The 16,658-nt window shown below is 44.5% G+C and overlaps 1 long non-coding RNA gene across 3 annotated transcripts in view; it reads left to right on the top strand.

The window, feature by feature from the left end:
• Positions 1 to 3,662: 3,662 nt before the first annotated feature.
• LOC128346050 (uncharacterized) overlaps positions 3,663 to 16,658 on the top strand; it is a 33,891-nt gene continuing 20,895 nt past the window's right edge. For 2 of the 3 annotated variants that reach the window (XR_008316755.1, XR_008316753.1), the window contains exons 1-2: positions 3,663 to 3,752; positions 4,695 to 4,777. This is a non-coding gene — a long non-coding RNA (uncharacterized LOC128346050). Of the gene's footprint in view, positions 3,753 to 4,694; positions 4,778 to 6,636; positions 7,188 to 16,658 lie in introns of those variants that run through there. The other variant, XR_008316754.1, reaches the window with a different exon arrangement.

Raw genomic sequence — 16,658 nt, 5'->3', positions numbered from 1 at the left:
CTTTTGCTCAGGGAATTCTGCAGCTTGGAACATAAAATGAACTCTCATATGTACAGTGTGATTTTAACTTAAGTCTATTTTATCATCCAGATACTAGACACCAATTGCTCTAATTTGCATTGAACATCGTGAAGTTTCTTTCTAATAAGCTGAAAAGGTCAAGAAAATATAGGTGTGAGACTGCTGGCATAAAAAGCCTTTGAAAAAGCTATAGATTTGTGGGGTGAATGGGTTGGGGTATAGCCCATCACATGGTCAGACAAGCTCAGGAACTGCACACCTTCTCTTCACCTTGAGGATCTGGAGCTCCCTGGCATTTGCCCATAGATCCCTGGAGCCTTAAAAATGCTTGAGGTCATTCAATTAGGTCTGAAATCAATTTATCCATTATTATGCCACTGTGGATCCAATGCATGAGGGGGGGGATAGGAGTCAAAGGCTAGCCACACACCCTCTGCCAAAAGCTCTGCGACCATGCCTCCTGAACACCCTCACCTTGAGATGGTCTTGTATTTGAAACAAGCAAATGCAGAGTTTCCCCTTGAGCCAGTTTAGATAATACTGCCCTAGCCCATGCAATTAAATGGGAGACACATCAAGTGCAAACCTATAATGATCTCTTTCACGATGTCCTGATGCTCTTCTGGTGAGTCTCTTTATCATGTGAGTGAATGTACAGGTGCCATTAAGATGAACTTCCCTGCACCCACCCCCTCCATATGTGAGAAAAGGGCATGCTGGAAAAGTGTCAGGATGCTGAGAAAGACATAACAATGAGTATGCTAGGGGATGCACTATTGTACATGTTGAGATCGGGGTTGGGTATTTTCCTAGCCATCCTCTAAATTAATTTTAAATGTACCAGGATACTCACTGTGATACCCAGAAGAAAACTGACCAAACAGCAGAGAGTCTCAGGGGAAGTAACCTAACATCTGAGGGTCATAGGGGAAGTGATATAACACCAGAAAATCACAGGGGAAACCCAGAAATCAACCACTTTTAAACTGTAAGTTTAAAAACATCCTAAGAAAGTTTTTTTTAAGAAAGGAAGAAATGTATAGGTGGTCTGGCAGGTAAGGATGTCCCTAAAAATAGTTCAGGTAGTTTGGTTCAAATTTGAGCCAAATTTGAACCAAACCGCCAGTCTATGAGCCATTTTCATTGAACCGGCCAATGGTCCTGTCCATCCGGTGGAACTGGTTCAATGCAGTTTGATCCGGTTTGAGGGCTATGCTTGTAAAGGGGAATTCAGTGAGGATTCCCCTTTACAAACAAAGGGTTGGGCAATCCTTTAAAAGTGTTGTAAGTGCACTCGGGGAGGGGGGCAATGAGAAGACAACTTTCTGGCTTCTGTGGTGGCAGTGGCGGATCCTCTAAACCCCGCCGGTGCTGCCCCTCAGTGGTGGTTGCCTGGTTCCAGGTCTGCACATCCATGGAGGCCGGAACTGGGCTGCTAGCCCACACTGCTGGGGGCGAGGAGTGCCAGTGGGGCTTAGACGAGCTGCCATTGCACCGCCGCCGCCACCATGGTGGAGCAGAAGCCAGTACGCTGTCCTCTTGCTGCCCCCTCAGCCACTCTTACAACACTTTTAAAGGATTCCCCCACCCCTTTGCATGGATTCCTATTTATAAGAATAGCCCTCGAACTGGTTGAACTGGTCTGTATTGGACCAGTCCCGGTCCAGTTCAAACTTGGACTGGCTGCCTTTTGCGGGGCTGGTCTGGTTTGAGTTTGAACTGGTTAAACCGGGCCAGTTCAACTCAAACCCAGTCCAATTCAAACTGGCCCTGCACACACCTACTGGCAGGCAGGCAGGCAAGCAGATGGCAGATATGTTATAGAGAGCAGAAGATGTTTCCCTCCACAGCTGCAATCACAAAAAAACCTCCTGCTGTTATTTGGAGCTCCAAAGAGCTCCAGTTTTCTCCAAACAGAGTGAGAGAACTCCAACCTCAACCAGACTTTTCTGGGTTGGGGTCAGAGTATCCCCAACACAGTCCACCTTGGCCTATGTTGGACCATGTCCTACCTTCCTGATTCGATCTTGCACACCTGAATGTGCATTCAGCTCATTACCCTTTTAATCATGTAGGCCAGGAAAGTATCATCCAAAGCAGATTTGGAACTCTAGGAATTCTAAATCATGGCATGAGGGAACTCTCCCTGCGTTCAGCACTTGCCTCTGCAGACAAGTGCTGAAGGTGATGGTGTTCAGGAGGTATGAATATGAGTACATAGTTAGTTCATGTGCTCTTTGCAGCCCCATTCCCCACATGCAATGAATCTAGGGATAGCTTGCATGAGTAGTAATTAATGTCCAGAACCTTGACAACAATAGGTGAAAGGTGATGTATGAGGGGTGCCTTTGGACCATCTTTGGGACCTTATATGCTTTGGTTATAAAACAGGCAATTTCCCAAGAAAGTCACAACCACAGGTTTAACAGTCCAAATAAAAATATATTTTATTGGATACCAAATAGAGACGATGACTATGATGGAACATGCAGATGTTCTCACATTAAGCAGAACATTCAAGATGATCCACATGTCTGGGCTTTAACTCTGCACTATCTATAGCAAGAGCAAGAGCAAGAGCAAGACAGACAGACAGACAGACAGACAGACAGACAGACAGATAGATAGATAGACAGATAGATAGATAGACAGACCTCTATCTATAGCCTCCAGAATAAGTCCCAAAGATTGCCCCATTTGGGGGCCTTCTTTTGCTAGTCAGTTTTATTGTGTAAAGAGACATATCATCAATGCCCTTCCAGGTTAAAGATTACTAGGAGTTATCTATCTTTGATGGGAAAAAATAGAACAATGGGTTCAAAGGGGGCTAGACAGAGAAATGGGATTGTCTTGGAAGTCAAACATTGGCTTTTTAGGGCTTATTAAAATTAAGCCTTAGGAAGATCCAGAAAGTTAGACTGAGTGTCTCTAATGCCTAGCTGAAGAATGTAGATATGCACCAGAAAAGAGACAGGACTATGGATGCCTGGTTTGGAAGTCTAAGGAAGGCTTAAGAGTAGTCATACGAGAAGTCCATTTTGGGGTGTCAGGGAGGAGCCGACTTCCATAGGAACAGGCTGTGATGGCCCTTCTTCCTTCCTTCCTTCCTTGATTCCCTATGCTGCTCTTTGGCTTCAGTAATGAACAGTGTTGCCTTCCTGAACTCTCTCTCAAGAACAGGTCAAGCCAGGCCAGGCCAGGCCAGGCACTTCTAACCCTGGAGGTGTACAGACACTCTCAATTCTGGACCCCCTAACAGTGAAATGACATCGTACAGCCAGCAGTATGAGTAATCTAGTACTCATTATTGTGTGTGAGGAGGATGCTTTTATTTCAGTACTCCCCAGGCGCGTAACAATGATAGGGCAAGGGGAGACAGTTGTCTGGGGGCCCCACTGCCTGGAGGGGCACCCCAGAGGCACCTCATGTGACTCCCCATTGCCCCCTGCCCAGCCCCAAGGCCCCTCAGCCACTTGCCCTCTTCGCCGTCTCTCCTGCTTGTTCTGCTGGCTGCAATCGAAGCAGCAGGCAAGCTGCAAAGAGCTCCTTTTCTCCCGCCTCTCAGCTGATCGGCGGGTGGGCGGGGCTTCCACGGAGGCCTCCGTGTAGGCCGCATTGAAGCCTGAACTCCAGTAGGGCCCAAGCAAGCCAGGAAGGAGGAGGCAGCCAGAGTGTTCTCTGCAGCAGAAGAGCCCTTGCTGCCCTGCTTAACCCAGACCAGCATTTGCCAGGTAGAGTGTGAACTCCTTTTTGTGGTTACCTTTCCCGCCCCCCCCCCCATATATAGGGATCTGCTTGCCATAGGGCTTGGATATGGGGGGGGAGGGACCGAGAAGTCTCTGAAAATTTATTTTGAAACAGCTTGGAAAATTTGCTGACTTAAAAAAACTATCTAAAAAGTCCTATAAGTGGCTTGTTTCATGGCAGAAAATTGCAAAAACTTCTGGAACAGTATTTTATTAATTTTATTTATTCATTCATTCATTTATAAATGCACTTATGTTCAAGTTGTTTTGCAACCCAGAAGGTCTGAGTGAGAACTGTGAAGCATGTGTGGTGCTTTTATTTTATTTTTCTTGTGTGTGAACTGCTCCCCAATAACTTGCAGGGACTTCAGGGTCAATCTGGCCAACATGTGAATGCAGCACCTCCATTCCAGAGGAGATGTGTCTTAAAGGGCTTTAAAAGCCTCCTGTGAAAAACCTCCTGCAATCAAACTTGACTGAATTTGTTCAGAATTCTGAGAAAACAAACATAGGCTCACCCTGCATGGTTGAAAGTCTCCTTTGCTAATCTGCAGCGAGGGGCCCATTTTAATAATTCATCTTTCTAGTGTGTTCTAGGCATTAAAAGTAATACAAATGTATAGTACTCAATGTATATCACTATATATTGTGATGTGTGTGTGTGTATTCAGTGAAATGTATTTGCAGGCAGCATACTTATTTTGGAATATCAGACTTAAATCCTTGGGGGCCTGGGGTGTGCGGAGGCCCTGGACTTTGGGGGGGGGGGGCATTTTAAAATCTTGTCTCTGGGCCCACTCCAACCTTGCTACGCCCCTGGTACTCCCCAAAGACATTAATAACTGGTGAATCAAGGGGAGTTCACCATCACCAATTAGTACTAATCAGATATTCAGAATCCTTACTTACTCTCTGCCTGTCAAACAGCTAATCTCCGCTGCGATGGGCCTGGACTTCTTGATGAGACCACTTACACCAGGAACTTGCAAACAGTCAGTCTTAAGTGATGGGTATGTATGTTTAACTTCTTTTACCTAATCTGGGACATCCCACACAGAGGAGTGACTTGCCACACCTTTTCCCTGGCCAGCCTGTCCTAAAGAGTTTGTGTTAACATAATTTTGCCCCCTTAAGACATTCATTTAAAAAGTTAATGGCTTTATTTCTGTGGTTATCCCATTGTGGAAGTTGTGGTTATCCCGTTCCAGTGCCTCGTATCAATCATGGCTCACCCAGCTGTGATTAGCCTATGGCACTGGAGTTGTGGAGGGTCTGACCTGGTTTCAGAGGCAAGAAGCTTTCTTTTTTGAAACAGGAAAGAGAACCATTAGGCAGCTCAGTTTTTTGTGTTGAGATTTTAACTTCATTCCTGCATAAGAAACACATGAATTGGCTAGAACTCTTTCTGTACATGGAGAGGTTAGGAAACAAGCACACAATTCCATAGTGAATTCTTTGAGATGGTATGAATATTTTACAATTCCACCCAAGCAAAGGGAAAAAAAGAAAAAGAAAGAAATGAGGCAGTTTAAGCAATTCCTCCTGTTCTCTTTTTATGTTATGTTGTAATAAATCAGAGTTTCAACTAAGGGTATGAGATTTCAGCAACATTTTATGCAAGAGACTGCTTAGATGATCGGGCTACTTGTTTTCCACTTGGCTCATGCTCATTTAGGGTGCAAAGGGTGCAGATAAATATCTGGTGATCATAGCCATTAAGAGATAATTCTTCCTAAGCTGATTGTCCTGGATTTCGCTTAGTGCAAGTATACATCAGGACTTAAAAGTAGGGTTGTGCATGTATTATGTTTCGAGACGTGATTCAGAACATATCCTCTTGCCCTTTAAAATGGAAGAAAGCAGGTGCATGCCTGCTCCTTCTCCGCTTGCTGCCACTTCCTGAATCAGCAGTGCTTCTCCCAGCTATCTTTATGTGCCAGTGGCACTCTCCTACAATTGTCTCTTTGTGACTCTGGCATGCACATGGCCTCCACACATGTGCAGTAGCCATTTGCATGATTGGCATGTTTGCTGACCACACAAATGGCCCCCACACATGCATGGAGGCCTTGTGCATTCCAGCGTTGAGTGGGGGCAGCTGGGGTAGAGCGCTGCCAATACGTGAAGATAGCTGGGAGGAGCACTGGCAATTCAGGAAGGTATGCACCTGCTCTCCTCCATTTTAAAAGGGCAGGGGATGTGTCATGCCTACATGCACATCCCTACTTAAAAGCTGGCAGAAATACCAATACAGTCACAATTGGTACTGGTTTATTTTAAAACTAAAACCCCCGATTTTGGGATTTAAATCACTGTAATTGTTTAATTATTGTTTTAAATTGTTTTTAAATTATTAATTGTTATATTGTTTTTAATTTGTTTTAGCTCTTTACTGGTTTGTTTTAATTGTAAACTGCCTTGAGCCATTTTGGAAGGGTGGAATACAAATTAATTAAATAAATAATAATAAATAAATAATAAATTGTCAAGTGGGAAACCACAGATTCTTTAAGCAGAATAGCTACTAAGTGAGAATCCAAGGGAGGAAAAGCAGACTAGGCAGAACACAGGAATTGCCAAGGAGTGCATGACCGAGTCTAGCCTCAGCTGGTGTGTACACATGGAACTGGATCAGCGCCACAGTATTTTGTGTTTGATTGCAAAATAATGAATGGCCTGCCACCAGAAGAAATGATATCAAAAAGCTTGCTGACATGACACTGCAGATTTTGTAGACATTATGGATGAAGCATTATAAATGAACACCTGCCACCATGAACCTTTGGCTTGGGTTTTCTTCCTTCTGCCAAATTTGATAGTTTTTAGAGGCATTACTGAGACAGGATTGCTAACAGTAACTATTCCACAGGTGGAAAAGCAGTATGGAGGCATTCCATGCACATTGAGATGTGCAGCTGCTTGGCCTATTGGTTCCCACTTGGTCTTCAGGCTGATATACTGGGCAGCATCACCAATTCCACAGTGTCATCCTTGAGATGCAGGACATGGACAGGTCTGCTCATGAGATGTGGTGAGGTCCTTCCTGTGGCTGTTTGCTGGTGTTTCCCTTGTGTTCCTTTATAGACTGTTAGTCCCTCTTGGGCAAAAAACAATCTTTTCATTCCTTTTGCTATGTAAACTGATTTGTGAGCTTTTTTCTGTTGAAAAGTGGTATGAGAATAATTTGAATAAAATAACAATAATAATTTTTGGAGTCACTGTTTCTTCTGCACACTACCCAACCTTTCTTAAGAGGTTGCCAGGCATGCTTAGGGTCAGAAATATTCATCAAGTCAAGATCTATTACTTTTACTGCACTCCCCCATCCAGTAAGCCAGTTCGATTGTAGTGGTGTGCACAGAACTAGCGCCTGCTGGTTTGACGGTGGGGAAGACTCTCTTACCCACCCCCCAGCTGCCATTGCCCTGCCAGCGCTGCCTTTTAAAATGGTCTGGTGGGGCAGCAGCATACCTTTTTGCCACCCTGGTGCCTCCTTGGACCAGAAGTGACCGGAAGGACTCCACTGTCCTTAAAGAGATCCCCCACCTACCTTCAAACTGGCCAAACTGCTGGTCTTTCGAATTGGTACAGAGGCCCTTAAAAGGCCTCTGAACCATTTCTGTCCTTATTCTATTATGAATTAAAATGGCAGCTATCCTAAACATGAGCTGTATGTGCTCATGAGGGAGAACTGCAAACACAGTCAGAGATGTCTTTGACAGTCTTGGCCATAGCTGAACAACCAGATAATTTTAAATGGGGAAGTGGCTCCCTTTTAAAGAGACATGAGAGGCTGAATATAGAATATAGAATTCAAAGGCACCTCCAGCTGTTGTATGGTTCTTCTCCATATGTGCACCCATCTTTTCATGATGGATCACACGCAAAACCTAATTTGATCCAACTAGGGTGATTTTTGCAAACTCTGTTTCAGCACAGAATATTCCTCACAAGTTGGGAGTAACATTCTGCTGCACTGTCTAAAGGGATGTGCGAACTGGTTCAGGGGTACGGGGTTCGGGGGTTAGGGTTAGAACTGAATCCCACCCGGTCCGGCCTGACCAAACCAACCCCCCCCTTCCCAGTTCACGAATTTTTTTTTTAAATTACCTGTAGCCCCTTCGGGGGGGCTTCCTAAAGGCTGCAGGGCGGGCGGGGGAGGTCTGCAAAGGTTCTCCCTCACCCACAGGCCTCTTAATTCACCACCGCAGCCCATCTCAGGCTGATTCAGTCTGGCACCCCCCAAACCCACCCCCTCTTGATTCGGTCCGGTCCGGGTTATTTTTTTTCACAATTTAAAAAAAAATTGGAGGCAACTGCACATGCTCAAATGGCCTCTGTGAGGCCTGGCAAGGCCTAGGGACTCACAGGGACCATTTGAGCATGCGGGGTGGCCATTTTTAAAATTAAAAAAATTAAAAATGGCCACCAAAAACAAAATGGCCACTGTGCATGCACAAATGGCCTCTACGAGGCCCTAGGCCTTGCTAGACCTCACAGAGGCCATATGAATATGCGCAGCGGCCTTCATTTAAAAAAAAAATCACTAACCCCCCCCCCCCAGGACCGAACCAATGGGGGGGTTGGGGGGTGCCAAACCTGGCCAGCCGGTTCCATGTACACCCCTATCTGGCTGCTCTGTTACTGTGGTTTAGCATTGTGAGGTTCTGTGTGGCAGTGTCCAAAATTGGTTGGACACTGGTAAGTGTTGGGTCCAAGCAGCCTTAGTCTGACCTCCTGCTGGCTCTTGCATGCTATAATGTGTTCATTCAACACAGTGCACCATCTGAAAGACTTATGCTCCTCCCACTTTTTTGCACTATAGCTTTGCGCTTTTTATATATATAGTTAAAAATATAGCCATATTTATCACTTAGGCTTTTATGCAATTATGCCTTTTCATGCCTTTTATCCCTTTTTATCCTTTTTAATGCCTTTTATACCTTTATGTCCTGTATGCCTTTTTATGTTATTTTATGCCCTTTTTTGCTTTTTAATGTTTTTTAATGTTTCCTTGGGCCCTTTAGCGTATCATTATGCATTATACTTTGTATTGTGTAATCACCTCCCTCATTTTATGCTGGTCTATGACCATAATAAAGATGATTCATACTATGAATATTTATATACCACTTTTCCACAAAAGCAGTTTACATAGATATAAATAAAATGGCTCCCTGTCCCCAAAGGGCTCACAATCTAAAAGGAAACATGATAGACATCAACCACAGCCACTGGAAGGAAGCTGTGCTGGGGATGGATAGAGCCAGTTGCTTTCCTAAATAAATTCCCACTTTTAAATTCCCACTTTTAAAAGGTGTTTGCTTTTCTTTCTTTTTGAAAAAAGATTTTTTAAATGCTTTTATTATATGAATGCCTAGATTTAGATTTAGCATGGCTAGTTAATTACATATATTTTACTCCTTATATAAAATATTTGTGCTGGTCTATGACCGTAATAAAGATTGATTGATTGATTGATTGATATAAAATATCACTACCTTTGTATCTTCCTTATGATTGGGTTGTTGTTTTTTCTTGGATGGAAAAGATCTTGCTTGTAAACTTGTATTTTTGTCAAAATCTCAGAGATATAACATTTCTGTTTTTTATTTATATTACTGTTATATCTCTGAGATTTTGACAAAAATACAAGTTTACAAGCAAGATCTTTTCCATCCAAGAAAAAACAACAACCCAATCATAAGGAAGATACAAAGGTAGTGATATTTTATATAAGGAGCAAAATATATGTAATTAACTAGCCACGCTAAATCTAAATCTAGGCATCCATATAGAATTTTTGGCCTCCCAGGGAACTAGCCGGAGGTGCTTACTTTTCTTGGGCATCATGTCATTTTGAAAATATTGATCTGATTATAGAGTGTTAAAAATCCATTGAGAGCAATAACAGTTAGAATATGATTAATTCAGAATTTCTACTAAAAACCTAAAATTAAAATTAAACATGTACCCCAAACACATTTCAGTGTAAAAAGTAGTGCGTTCAGCTAATTTCAGTGGCAAGATTGTGTATGTAAAATTTGGTATCTGTAGATCATTAGGAAGTATGACTTTATTTCACAAACAAACACAAACAAATACTTCAGTATATCTGATATACTTCAGTTCTATAGCGATGGATCCCAGAGCACACAATACAGCAAATTTGCTAAAGCTCTTGGTGTGGTCAGTGCTTGGATGGGAGAACCATCTATTACATCTTTGGGGATAGGGTTGTAGCTCAGTGGTGGGGCATCTGCTTTACATGCAGTAGGTCCCAGTTTTAGTCTCTGGCATCTCCAGGTTGGGCTGGGAAAGACTCCACCCTGAAACCTTGGAGAGGCTGCTGCTAGTCCGTGTAGGCAATACTGAACTAGTTGGACCAGTGTTCTGAAATGCTGTAAGGCTGCTTGCTATGTTCCCAGGTAATATGAGCTCTTTAAAAAAGATTTAAAAATACACAGCTAAATGGTTTCAAGGAACTCTGAGATTGCCTTGTAAACATTTGATTCCCATCTTCTGTGTACTTTGCAATAACTTTCATGGACCAACGAAATTATGTGCCACCAGTTCTGACTTACATTTTATATAACTGACAAAGTGATTTACTGTCTGTTTTTACTTTTACCATATTATCATCACAAGTTCTATCCTTAATTTCACTGCTCTGCCTTATGTTCCAAAGCTGTTTGTGAAGAATGATTACTCTGGCATCCCTTATTAATATTCTGCAAATGTACTGTGTTAATCTTCATTTTTCACAATCACACCAAAATACATGTGAGAACAATAAAGATGTAGTAGAATGGTTGAGTAGCAAAAGTTAGGGGTGTGCATGGAACCGGACGGATCCTGTTTGGTCTGGCACCCCCTTGAACCCCCACCCTGATCCGGTCCAGGAGTGGTGGTTCATGAGCTTTTTAAAAATTTTATTTTTGATTTTAAAAAACATACAACAACTTACCCCCTCCGTGGGGAGTCTCCAAGGTGGCTGGGGGAGGTGTCCATGGAGGTTTTCCCTTCCCCCTCAGGCCTTTTGCTTCCAAAACCGGCCCGTTCAAACGTTTGGGCCTTTCCCTTTGGAGGCTGCTGCATAATGGTGCTCCAAAATGGCTACTGCGCTGGGGGCAAAGGCCTGAACGGTCCGAAGAAGGTCGAATGGGTCGGTTTTGGAAGCAAGGAAGGCTGGCAGGGGGAGGGGGATCCTCCGTGGACCCCCACCTCCTCATCGAACTTCCACCAGAGGGTGTAAGTTTACAACAACAACAACAACAACAACAACAACACATATTTATATACCACTTTTCAACAAAAGTTTCCAAAGTGGTTTACAAAGAGAAACAACAAACAAAGAAGATGGCTCCCTGTTTCCAAAGGGCTCAAAATCTAAAAAGACACATAAGATTTACACCAGCAACAGCCACTGGAGGGATGCTGTGCTGAGCTGGATAGGGCCAGTTGCTCTCTCCCTGCTAAAGAAAGAGAATCACCACATATAAAAGGTGCCTCTTTGCCCAGTGAGCAGGGGTATAATTTTTTTTAAAAAAACAACCACAACAACATTTAAAAGGTTTTTTTAAAAAAGATAATGATAATAAAAACCTCACACACACACCCCAAATGGGTTGGGGTGGTGGTGGTCCAGGGTCAGACCGAACAGGGGGTGGTTCAGTTCGACCTCAAACTGTCTAACTGAACCAGTTTGACGTCAAACACATTCAACGTCAAAGCTTTTTGCACATCCCTAGCAGAAGTTCTCAAACCTTCAAAAATCATTGCTGTAAGGTATGACAGCAATGCAGTCCTGACTAAGCTGGTGAGACATACTGAACCTCAGGAGGTCTCAGATGCCTTTGTTCCCAGTCTGGTTTGGTACCAGAGAGGAATGCCAGAGTGCCTTCAGAATCCACAAGCTTAATTAGGATGGTAAAGACTTGCCTCATCACTAGGAGATTGGGCTCTCTTTACCACTGTTTCTACATCTGCCTTTTCTATGTCAAAACCTTATTTTAATTTTATACTTGTGTGCCCAGGTGAGGTGCCTGAAACCTTGGTCCCACATGGCCATATATCCCCAGGGGATGTACTCTATCTCTGCATTCTTACTGCTTTTTGAAGAACCTTTTGATCAGACTGGTATTTAATCTTGGCTAGGATTGTTTTTATCTACCTTTTTTTTTTTACTCCTTGTGGTGATTTTTAAGCTATATGATTGCTTTTACATTAAATTTTAATTGTATTGGTTTTATTAACCATCTTGGGCACTTATGTAAATGAAAAAGTGGGACAGAAAACCTTTAAATAATTATAATAAAATAGAGTGACTGCCCCTTTTGTCATCCTGATTTGTTTCCCATTAGCCTGATTCTCCTCCCACAAGCTCTCCGCTGCCACCACCTAGCTTCTTTGCTTCCTCCCTGACATACTTTGGCTGTAGCTTAAGAGTACATTGGAGATGCCTCAGGCCATAGGAACCCTTTTACTGCTGGCCACCCCACCAAAACCAAGCATGTGTAGGGGTGACTGGGCTGATCATACTGTGGTTCTGATAGACAACTCTCAGCTCTCTACCTCATAGATTGCACTACAAATACTGGCCACATTCACACATAATGTGCAACCAGAGGTTGGCGAACCCATGGTTTCAATGTTAAACTGTAAATTGTATCAGACATATATCCAGCCAAGGTTTGTCAACCTTACAGGAAAGGGGAGCCCCTCCCTGCTGCTTGGCGTTCAAGGTATTTAATCCTAGCAGCCTCCACAGCCAGTCTGTGGGCAAAGCATCAGTACATCAGCAGAGTGGCCGTGATTGGCCACAGTCTTGAAGGGGGTGTGCCAAGCATGATCGTGCATTTTTTGAGCGCTCCACCCATGGAAAGGGCACTTAAATCCCTTAAATGCCATGCCATGCAATGCCAGCACATCTTCTGACAACAATGGTACCGCTGCCCACCTAAGAGCTCTGTACCAAAATAGTCCAGCACAAGCACAGTTTGTGGGGGATGGTGGTTGGGGGGGCACTATTTCCCTGTTACTCAGGAAAGCGAAGGGAAAATGCTGAGTTCATAGGAGGGCATAGGTATATGAGGGAGGGAAAATGATCTGGGTGGAGGTCTGTCCCACCATGACTTAGGATGTTCTTGTGAGGGATCACCCCAGCAAAGCAGGGAAGTGGACTAGACCACACTTCTGCACCTCTGGCCACTTGCTGTCAGTGGGATATCATGAGAGGTCCAGTCTATTGGGGAGGACCATTGGGTTGTAAAGTCTAGGTCTTCCATTAACTGCACACTCAAGAGTTGGGCTAACCCAACAAAGGAGGTCCCACATGTGTAGGGCCCCTATTCTCTCTGGAAAAAGATAGAACTTTTACACTGAAACCCCCTCATCCACTGGGAAGTCTTGCACACACCCAAAAGATATTTTGCCAGCCCATCTGTCAGAGCCTGGCCGCATGTGCAGATGTGGGGAACATCGGGTGTGGGGACTGATCTTTACTCCCATTCAGAATTCCTGGGTTTGGTCTGGTGTTGCATCATATGCAGATCTGCCAGTATGGGAAATCATGAGAGAGGAGAACCCCAATTTCCAGAGACCCCAGAAGAGCAGGGTTGCTGTTTGGGGGCACAAGCAAAGGTACACAAGGGCTGGCAGGGGGCACGCTTTGACAGCTACTTGGTGGCAGTTGCCAAGTCAAGGAGAGAAGTTGCCCAGGCACCTGTCTCCATGGCTTTCCTCCATATACAACCTGGCTCGATATAGAGCCCCTATGGCATGACACTCTCACAAGAGAGCTGTCCATGGGAGAAGGAGTTTTATCATAACACATTATTAGTGATTGTGGCAGACACCACTGTCCCTGCAGATGGTTCTTCTCATGAGTTGTGAGGCAATGCCTCATGGCCTGGCACTCTCTTGAGCAACCATGGTTTGCCCCAGGTCAGCATCCATACTCATCGTGTATGAGGAATCATTCCTTTCACAGTAGCAATGCTGATCCTGCTGCCTGGCCCTGCTCATGAGTAAGCCTATGGAGCGCAAGGGTCCCCAAAGAGGAAGGAACTGGACCACCCCTTACCCAAATGTTTTGTGTAAAAAATAGAAATGGGCTGCTCAAGAATTCCTGGTTGGAGCAGCCTTTTAAACCCAACCCCAGGTACCCCCTCCCAGCCATATGTTCCTGTCCAGGTGCTGTGATATGGTGCCCTGCTTATGTTGTTGCCTGGTTATGTTTGTGCTTGTGGACACATATCGTTGTAACTTTATTCTTGGGAAGCAAAGTACTTTAATGTCTCCTGTGTCATCCTGTCTCCATTCCCTTCTGCTTGCCAGGACGGGGGGGGGGCGCACGTGGGGGTGGTCAAGGAACAGAGTGGGAAGGGGGAATGTCCCTGTGTGGCTTTGTCGCTTGACAGGCTAAGAAGCTTGGGTTGGGATGTGGTGGTGTCCCTCTTGCCAGGCCACTGCATTGCTGGATAGGTGACAGGAGGGGCAGGGCTGGCGCTTGGAGAGTTGGCCAGTAAGAAGTGCCAAAGGCACGGAGCAGCATCCAGGTTTGGATGTAACTCTTTGGCGTCCAAAACAGAGCTTTTGTGTGAACCAAGGGTGTTCAAATTGAAGTTTGGTGAGCCAAACCACAGGTCACTTTCTGCTACTATTACTACAACAACTATTACAACTACTACAAATATTTATATACTGGTTTTCAACAAAAGTTTCCAAAGCAGTTTACATCATGTTGCTTTTCAGATTGTGAGCCTTTGGTGACAGGGATTCATCTTACTTACTAACTTACTTACTTATTTCTCTAAATGAATGAATGAATGAATGAATGAATGAGATGGATCCCTGTCACCAAAGGGCTCACAATCTGAAAAGCAACATGATAGACACCAGCAACAGTCACTGGAGGGGTGCTGTGCTGGGGGTATATAGGGCCCGTTGCTCTCCTCCTGCTAAAGAAAGAGAATCACCACATTTAAAAGGTGCCTCTTTGCCCAGTTAGCTTTTGTCTCAAAACTGCAGTTGCACGAATTCAGGCATAATGGAGTTCCAGCCTCTGCCCCATTTAACTCCAGTTTGCCACTGAGGAAAATATGTATGTTGATTCCTTTTACTTTCTCACCCAGGCTGAATCATAACAGATGAGGCTTGCCTAATATTTTCTTCCAAGACACAAAACTACTCATTCTTTATTATCTACCTACATTTTCATTAATTCATGTAAGAAGTTTCTAGCTCACAATTCAGTAAAACTATCAGGGCAAAATTCATTAAATTAGAATGCCAATAAATTAAAATTATATAAAATCACAGTTAAAACAAGACACAGAAAAAACGGGCATCAATAAAAAAGTCACCAGAACAGATAACACAATAGGCTGAAATGCTTCCCAAGTTTCTTCAGTCCACTGTGATATAGCTCACATGGACACAGTGGTAGTGGTAGTGGACACAGTGGTCGTGGTAGTTTCAAGTGCTTACAGGACTGGATTGAAAATCACTTGTGAACTAGTGTCTGAATTCTTTCTTTGGTTTTAAAATATTTCTTGAGAGACAAATAACATGCAAGATGGATGTAATGACTTGTTGAAGAGAGAGAGTTGAAGAGAAAGAGTTAGGAGGAAGAGAGTGAGTGAGAGAGTTGTGGGGGGGAGAGTAAGTGGGAGACTTGGAGGGAGAGAGTGAGTGAGAGAGTTGGGAGAAGCGAGCGAGAGAGTGGGGGGAGAGAGAGGTGGTAAGGAGTTGTGGGGTGAGAGTTAGAGAGCAAGAGAGTTGTGGGGGAAGAGCAAATGAGCAAGTTGTGGGGGTAGAGAGAGTTGTGGGGGAGAGCAAGTGAGAGAGTTAGGGGAGAGAGTGAGCAAGAGGGTTGGGGGAGAGAGTGAGCAAGAGAGTTGAGGAGAGCAAGCGAGCGAGCGAGAGAGTTGGGGGAGAGAGCAGGCGAGAGAGTTGGAGTCGAGAGAGTGAGCGAGAGAGGTGGGGGAGAGAGAGTGAGTGAGAGAGTTGTGGAGGGAGAGAATGAGCGAGAGAGTTGGGGAAGAGAGAGCGAGAATTGGGGAGAGAGCGAGAGAGTGGGGGGAGAGGGAGTGGTGGGGTAGAGAGAGTGGTGTTGGGGAGTTGTGGGGTGAGAGTGAGCAAGCAAGAGAGTTGTGGGGGAAGCGAGCAAGCAAGTTGTGGGGGGAGAAAGTTGTAGGGGTGAGCAAACGAGAGAGTTGAGTGGAAAGAGAGAGTGAGAGGGGGGAGAATGACCGAGAGAGTTGTGGGGGGAGAGTGAGTGAGCAAGTTGTAGGAGGAGAGAGAGAGAGTGTGAGAGATTTGGGGGGGGGAGAGAGCTAGCAAGAGAGTTGTGGAAGGAGAGAGCGAGTGAGAGAGTTGGGGGAAGAGAGTGAGCGAGCGAGTTGGGGGAGAGAGTGAGAGAGTGGTGAGGGAGAGTGAGTGAGAGAGTGGTGGCGGTGATGGGGAGTTGTGGGGCGAGAGCAAGCAAGCAAGAGAATTGTGGAGAGCAAGCGAGTGGGTTGTGGGAGGAGAGAGAGAGCAAGTTGTGGAGGGAGAGAAAGAGAGAGAGAGAGAGAGAGAGTTGCGGGAGGAGAGAGGAGGGGGGATGCCACAGGCTCAGTGCACTACCACACGGATGTTCTGCATGGGGTCAGCTAGTTTATTTATTATTTCTCAGTCTAAACTGCCCTGAGCCATTTTTGGAAGGGCGGAATAGAAATCAAATCAAATCAAATCAAATCAAATCAAATCAAATCAATAAATCAATCAATAAATAAATAAATAAATAAACAACCACAAAACAAGAAAATCTTCTAATTAAAATCTTTGTAAAACCTATTGTTTTGAAACCTAAATGATAAAGAGAGAAGAGCCCTATTCTGTCTAGGT

This window comes from Hemicordylus capensis, chromosome 2 (genome assembly GCF_027244095.1).
Source record: "Hemicordylus capensis ecotype Gifberg chromosome 2, rHemCap1.1.pri, whole genome shotgun sequence".
In the NCBI taxonomy this organism is placed as follows: domain Eukaryota; kingdom Metazoa; phylum Chordata; class Lepidosauria; order Squamata; family Cordylidae; genus Hemicordylus; species Hemicordylus capensis.
This window is presented reverse-complemented; position numbering and strand designations above follow the sequence as displayed.